Below are 8,345 nucleotides of genomic sequence, written 5' to 3' on the forward strand. Positions count from 1 at the left end.
TTTGAACATTTGTGTGTGTGAGCGCGTTTGTATTCATAAGGTTTTTCTATGTGAGTGTCTAATAGTGGATAGGATTAACTTTAAATAATCACATTATTAATAGCTCTATAAACTGGTGAATCATTTGGTGAACTTGTCATATCACAGGACTCTTGTGAAAACTTTCTTTTGTAACGTCACCGATGTAATTCAAGTCAGTAATGCCATATGGGAAAATTAAGAATTAAACATAGTGATCCGTTAGTAGGACTGAGCAGTGTGATACTGTTACAAAATGTAATCATGTACTTTATTGTTGGTAAGAAAGAATACTTTTACTTATCATGTCAAATTGTCCTTTAATTAACCTAACCCGCTAGATGTTTGTAGTCTCTCCGTGCGTTGCCATTCTCCCTCTTCTTTTTGTCTCGTTTTGTCTGTTAACCATTTTCTATCATCTTCTATATCGGATACAAAGATTAAAAGTACCTGTTCCAACCACATTTACAACACCTGTAAAACTATGAAAAAAAGTTTTGTTGACAGATGATGTTTTTCAGATTATAAATCTTTGAAAATTAGCATTTACATCACACTGGAAGACCAAAACTGCCCTAGGGAGAATATCTATGTTTTTAGAGCTGCTGAGATACAGCAGTTTAAACTACTTAGAGAACAAAATAACAGGGTATTGTACATGCAGTATAGAAATAGGAAATAATATACAAAAAAGGCCTCATGCCAACAAAAAGTGACTGGTTTGAAAGCCACTTGTTCACAAGTCAACATTTCCTGAAGGTTGGTGCAGTGCGCACACTGAGCGTTGCCTGCTCTTTTATAGATTTTACACATGACCTGTGTGTAATTCTGTCCCTGATGCCATCAGTGTGCAGATTGTTTTCTGCAGCAAGCAACAATGCATAATGAACACACATACGCGCTCGTTCTCTCTCTCTCTCTCTGCACGTTTGTGCTGTGGACATTTTGTTCGGTATTGAATTGTGGGACACTGACCTTTAAAATCCCTGCTGTGCCTTCAGACCACAGGGCAAAAACTCAAATGCTGCCTAAACAATTTAGAGCTTTTCACTAAGAAAAATAAAAGAAAACACAAAACAGCATACGGGATAGAAACAATTACAGCAGTATGTTTTTTTGTTCATAGAAGGTTAAAAAAATTTATTTTATTCATTGTTTATTAATGTTGTATTCTATTTTATGAAATTTTAGTGACAGTTTTAGTTGGGATATATATATAATGTGCTATATAAATACATTTGACCTTGACTTTTTTCTTTTTTTAAAAACTGTTTTTTTCCTTCATGTTTTTTTTCTTTGTTTTGATGTTTAATTGTTTGAAAGCTTGCAAATTTTATCCTGTTCATGGCACACACATTATCCTACATACCATACAGTTGAATACCATACATAGGCTTATTTCAAAAGAAAGTATTAGGGCCATATTTATGTTAAATAATCCAAAGGCATATTCCAATGTAAATGTTTAATTTACAGTCATTCATTTAAAATTTTTGCAATGGTTATTTCAGTACATGATTGTTGTGGATGTGTGATATAGTTATATTGTGTGTGAACTTATGGAAGTAAACAAACATGGGGACACGGATGACAGGACATAGAAATGAAACATACATAGATAGACTGGACACAAAGGGGGAACTAACATCATTAAACAAGAAATCAACTATAATCAACTCAAAGGCACAAGAAGATAACATACTTAAGAAATAAAACATCATTTATCTTGTACTTTCAAAGAAATCAACAAAAAATCCAGAACAAAACTCAAAATACTGGGTCAGTGGCCCAGAACCATGACAGCCATACAGAAGCAGCCATGCACCTGTGATGTGAGGTTTTGTAATATTTTGTCCAGGAAAGACAAAAACCTGAACACAGGATACAGGTTCAAAGTATAGATTCATTACACCTTACTAGGTGGTCCTCCTTTTACCTTCAGCACTCCCTTTTTTTTTGGGATAGATTCAACAAAGTGCTAGAAACATTCCTTAGAGATTTGGGTCCATACTGACATGATAGCATCACATAGTTATTGCAGCTGCCATTTGATGTTGGCAATCTCCTGGTTCAATACATATCAAAGAGCTACTGGAGTTAGATCTGGTGACTGTTGAGGCAGTTTCAGTACACTGTCATTGTCACGTTTACAAAACCAGTTTGATTTCATCTGACTTTTGTGAGATTGTGCTGGAAGCAGCCATCAAGAGCCATCAACAAAATTCTCACGTGTGGGACTAATAAAGGTTATCATATCTTATCTTAAGATAGTTCACTGTGATCATAAGGGAATGGACATTGTTATGGCCCCTGGCCTTGGAAGAAGTGAACCAGCCTTCCTTCAAGCAAATTCAACCGTGACAACACCCACAGACAATTGGCTGTCTGGGAACCCGTGTCAGCCTTCCTGCATGTAAATTTGAATTTGACAATCCTCTCAGACAATTGCCTGCCTGAGGACCTGTGGTTTGCACCTCCAGGGAGAGAGACCAATCTGCAACCAATTGTGCACACCTGTGCCTTCAAATGGGCTGAAGAACTTTCATTCAGGGGCTGCTGCTTTGAACTGAATGTGCAGTTTTCCCCACATGCTTCTGTCTGTGAGCCTAGCTTGTGAAACCCTGTTTAAGGTGTGGAATTTGTTTGAATAGCGTTTATTCGTGTTACTGCCCATGAGGCTAGCTTTAATTTCTACTTGTACGTGAGCAAGTTATATTTGTATTGGTTATTTGCCAAGTAATTTGTAGTAAATGTCGCTATCGGTTTTCAGTTCTGAGTTTCTTTCTGTAAATGAAACTTTGTCTTAACTGATCTCCCTCGTGAGGGTCTCGTTTATGCTATCTTCCCTGTCCCCTAGCAAAACCGGGTCATAACAGACATGTTCAGCAACAATTCTCAGGAAGGTTATGGTGCTTAAATGATGTTCAGTAAGTGCTAAGGAGCTCAGAGTGTTTCATGAAAATATCCCCCATGCCATTACATCACTCCAACCAGCCTGAATCATAAATGCATTTAGATCAAATTCTGACCCTACCGTCAAAATATGGCAGCAGAAATCAACCAGGCAACATTTTTCAAATCTCTTGTTGTCCGATTTTGAGCCCTTGTTAGCCCTTCAGTTTCCCGTTTCCTGTCCTAGCTGACAGGACTGCCACACATTGTGGTCTTCTGCTGTTGTGGTCCATCTCATTCAAAATTCAACATATTGTGCATAAAGATATGCTCTTCTGCATACTGAAATACACAGACCAGCCTCTCTTATTCACAAACAACCAAAGTCACTTAAATCAGCTTTCTGTCACATTCTGATGCTCAGTTTGAACTTCAGTAGGCTGTCTTGAACATGTTTAAATGTCTGAGTACAATGGGCTGCTTCCATGTGATTGATTAGATATTCACTTGAACGAACGGTTGGACAGCTGTGCCTAATTAAGTCACAGCTTACAACAGCTGAAAGTCTTATACCATTAACCTCTTAAGCCCCAATGCCCCCTGATACAGGGGCAAAAGGCAGGAAATCAGGTAGGCTTGAGGCTTAAGAGGTTAAGCTCACATTTTATCCATATATCTCTTTTGTAGATTTTAGTACAACAGTTTAATGGTGGACAAATTAGCAGTCACTACTACTACTACTACTACTAATAATTATTATTATATTGTAATTTTTCAGGAAAATTGCAAAATACAGTAAAATATTTTCTTTCACACAACCACACACACCTCATTCTTTCCTCTCCTTTGCTGAAATGCTTTAAACTATGAAAACATTTCTCTTTGTCTGTGAGTGGGCCAGAGTTCAAAGCAATCACCTCTCTTTGGATTTAGAAAAATAAACAGAGATAGAAAAATGGAAAAATGTTTCTGATTCCAGCTTTTCCAGAAAGGAATTCAGTGTAGACTGTCCTCCAGGAAATGATGGTTACAAGGCAGCTAGGCAGTTTAGTATTCAGAGAGTCCCAGTAGAAGTGACCAGGCCAGGAAACATGTGGATGCAGTGCATAACACACAGCCCTCAATCATCTCCCTCAACCCTCCTGAATCCATGCCAGCATCAAAACACAGCCTCCTCCCTCCTCATCAAATGAAGCACTACATTCATCACACGTTTGAAGTTCTGGAAAAATACAAAAATGGGACACAATCTGATGTTAATCAGTTCCAGGTATTACCTTTATCCCTTTCCTCTTTTCAAGGCAGCAGTCCTAATGTAAATGTCAGTTGGGTTTGGTATAAGCTGCGCCCTGCTTTCCTGACATGTTTTTGGCACTGTCCCAGATTATCTGTTTCTTTTTCCAAACCTTAACAGATATCTTTGGGTAGGTAATGGAACCCGATCCACTGATATATTTGACCTCGTAAAAAGGCCCAGTCTGTGTCACTAAAGCTTAATACTTTGATTATTTTACAGCTGTAATTTATTTCCAATTATTAAGAAGCTACCCGATCAGCATTGGAGGGACATTAGTCATTAGTTAGGTTTAGTCAGTCATACTGCATTTCACCATTAATGCTCCATTTTCAGCCTGTTCCAGGAACTGTAAACTTACATGAAAAAGCCTAAATATTTTTTTCTTTTTTTTGTGAATAATCATGATGACTAAAATGCCGAATTGTAACACAGTTGTTACATTACTTAATGTCTGTATTCAGTAATCAAGAGATCCTGTAAATTTGCAGGTTATTAAGGTGACATTAATTACAGAATTACATTAATTAATTAACCGGTTAATTAATTGTTCTATGAATATCTTAATATTGTTTTATTTGATTATAAAATATCAAAAATTATTTTAATGCATCTTCAAATTCATGATATGGTAAAATGGTAAATGGCCTGTATTTATATAGCGCTTTACTTGCCCAAGGACACAACGACCAAGACTGTCCAAGCCTGGGCTCGAACCGGCAACCTTCCGATTACAAGGCGAACTCCCAACTCTTGAGCCACGATCAATGCAGTCTTTTGTCACACAGTTAGACAACACCATACTGTATTTGTAAAGAGGGAGACTTCATATAGAAACTAGAAAAATTTGCATTTCCTGCGAAAATGCTGTGTGGATGCCTTAATGCTGAAGATGTCGGCTGAAAAAAGCTGAAAAAGTTGAAAAAAAACCCCCAAAAAAACATTGCCCTGAGCAGAATTCGATCCTGGCCCTTCTGGTCTCAAGGCGGCAACGCATCTCACCTCGCCAAACTCATTCTCACAAAGAAGAGGTGGAGAGACTGACAATTCTGGTGAAATTAGCAGAAGCTGCTTAGAATTGTGTTGATAAGAGGTGAAAAGGCTAAAAATTTTGCAGAAAAGAGGTGAATCAGAAGAATTTCTGCTCAAAAGAGTTTTTTCTGAAAACAGCTGAGATTTGTGCTAATAAGAGGTGAAAAGGCTGAAAAATTTCAGAAGAGGTGAATAAGCAGAATTTGGGCATAAAAGAGGTGAAAATTCTGCTGAAAAGAGTTCAATCAGCAGAATTTCTGCTGAAAAGAGTTTTTTCTGAAAACAGCTGAGATTTGTGCTAATAAGAGGTGAAAAGGCTGAAAAATTTCAGAAGAGGTGAATAAGCAGAATTTGGGCATAAAAGAGGTGAAAATTCTGCTGAAAAGAGTTCAATCAGCAGAATTTCTGCTGAAAAGAGGTTTTTGCTGAAAACAGCTGAAAAAGCTGGTATTTGTGCTGAAAAGTGGTGAAAAAACTGAAAATTGTGTTGAAAAGAGTTAAAAATGTTTAAGTGTTAACTGAAAGAAATTTTGCCCTCTGAGGGCATCTACACAATTACATTAAAATCATATTTAACCAACATCCTTGATATCCATTGTCTTTGTTTTAAGTTCACAAGCTGCAGCACACACAAACAACATGTTTAAATATGTTTTTACTCGTCGAAGAATACATTTTTAACTGCGTCTGTAATATAGCGATTTCAGCGCATTTATTAATTAAACGTATTGTGCTTTCCACTATTTCTTGTATTTACAATCCTCCCACTGAAAACGCTGCACCCAGATGAAAAGAATCAACTTTCCGGTTATGCACCAAAACTACATGCAGTAAGTTTCTGTCACGTGTTTGGCTGATTGAAGATTTACGTTAAGGAACAATTTAAAAGTTTTCCTTAACAAAGTGGCTGTTAAGCATAAGTAGCCGGTTTGTTTTGTTGATTGAGAATCACGCAAAGCAACTCCAGCAGGATACACGTGAGGAGCACTGTGATTGTATGGAAGTGCGTAGGGTCTGTTCGCTGGGAGATGTACGCCTCTTTACGGCGCTGGAATAAAGTATGATCAACATGAACTTTCATGTGGCGTTGTAACTGTGTGTTCTAGAAGAAGCGTAAAAAAATAAAGTTATTCTCATTCAACCATAGTAACCTGCTTTTTAAAAGTTGGTTGTAGCAATAGTGAATCTACAAGGAAACAAGGATTTAGTTATTATTAGGCCTCATGACTCTGGTTCTGTGACCTACGGCCTACTGTTTTTTTCGTTCTCATCGGTTTCTATTTTGACAGCACTTGGCATTTATTTAAAACTCTTGCGAAAAGGATCCGAAAGCACATTTCCTTCAGCAGATGGCAATCAAGGCAAAAATGGATCTTGGTGTTGGTTTCATATTGGTGAGACCTGAATGCTAATGTTGCTTTAGGTCACATGGAGGAGAGAATAAGCAACTCTTGGGCTTCTTTCTACTTTTATGCAGGAGGGAAAACAGGTCCTTAACCCTAACTTATAAACACACGTTTTCTTAATGCTTTTGGTAATGGGATTTTCCTTTTAATAAATGTATAATTTTTATGATTATCACTCTAGGAGTCAAAGTTATGGTGTAAACAGTTTTACGACTCCTCAGTAGGGGGTTATGCATCCTGGCTGTCACTAGTTCTTAAGTCTCCCAAGTCACTAAAGCTTAATACTTTGATTATTTTACAGCTGTAATTTATTTCCAATTATTAAGAAGCTACCCGATCAGCATTGGAGGGACATTAGTCATTAGTTAGGTTTAGTCAGTCATACTGCATTTCACCATTAATGCTCCATTTTCAGCCTGTTCCAGGAACTGTAAACTTACATGAAAAAGCCTAAATATTTTTTTCTTTTTTTTGTGAATAATCATGATGACTAAAATGCCGAATTGTAACACAGTTGTTACATTACTTAATGTCTGTATTCAGTAATCAAGAGATCCTGTAAATTTGCAGGTTATTAAGGTGACATTAATTACAGAATTACATTAATTAATTAACCGGTTAATTAATTGTTCTATGAATATCTTAATATTGTTTTATTTGATTATAAAATATCAAATTTTTTTTAATGCATCTTCAAATTCATGATATGGTAAAATGGTAAATGGCCTGTATTTATATAGCGCTTTACTTGCCCAAGGACACAACGACCAAGACTGTCCAAGCCTGGGCTCGAACCGGCAACCTTCCGATTACAAGGCGAACTCCCAACTCTTGAGCCACTATCAGTGAAGTCTTTTGTTACACAGTTAGACAACACCATACTGTATTTGTAAAGAGGGGGACTTCATATAGAAACTAGAAAAATTTGCATTTCCTGCGAAAATGCTGTGTGGATGCCTTAATGCTGAAGATGTCGGCTGAAAAAAGCTGAAAACCCCCCCCAAAAAAACATTGCCCTGAGCAGAATTCGAACCTGGCCCTTCTGGTCTCAAGGCGGCAACGCATCTCACCTCGCCAAACTCATTCTCACAAAGAAGAGGTGGAGAGACTGACAATTCTGGTGAAATTAGCAGAAGCTGCTTAGAATTGTGTTGATAAGAGGTGAAAAGGCTAAAAATTTTGCAGAAAAGAGGTGAATCAGAAGAATTTCTGCTGAAAAGAGGTAAAGAAGCAAAAAGATGAGCTGAAAAGAGATGAATCAGCAGAATTTCTGCTGAAAAGAGTTTTTTCTGAAAACAGCTGAGATTTGTGCTAATAAGAGGTGAAAAGGCTGAAAAATTTCAGAAGAGGTGAATAAGCAGAATTTGGGCATAAAAGAGGTGAAAATTCTGCTGAAAAGAGTTCAATCAGCAGAATTTCTGCTGAAAAGAGTTCAATCAGCAGAATTTCTGCTGAAAAGAGTTCAATCAGCAGAATTTCTGCTGAAAAGAGGTTTTTGCTGAAAACAGCTGAAAAAGCTGGTATTTGTGCTGAAAAGTGGTGAAAAAACTGAAAATTGTGTTGAAAAGAGTTAAAAATGTTTAAGTGTTAACTGAAAGAAATTTTGCCCTCTGAGGGCATCTACACAATTACATTAAAATCATATTTAACCAACATCCTTGATATCCATTGTCTTTGTTTTAAGTTCACAAGCTGCAGCACAC

This window comes from Maylandia zebra, linkage group LG23, assembly GCF_041146795.1.
Source record: "Maylandia zebra isolate NMK-2024a linkage group LG23, Mzebra_GT3a, whole genome shotgun sequence".
NCBI classification, from domain to species: domain Eukaryota; kingdom Metazoa; phylum Chordata; class Actinopteri; order Cichliformes; family Cichlidae; genus Maylandia; species Maylandia zebra.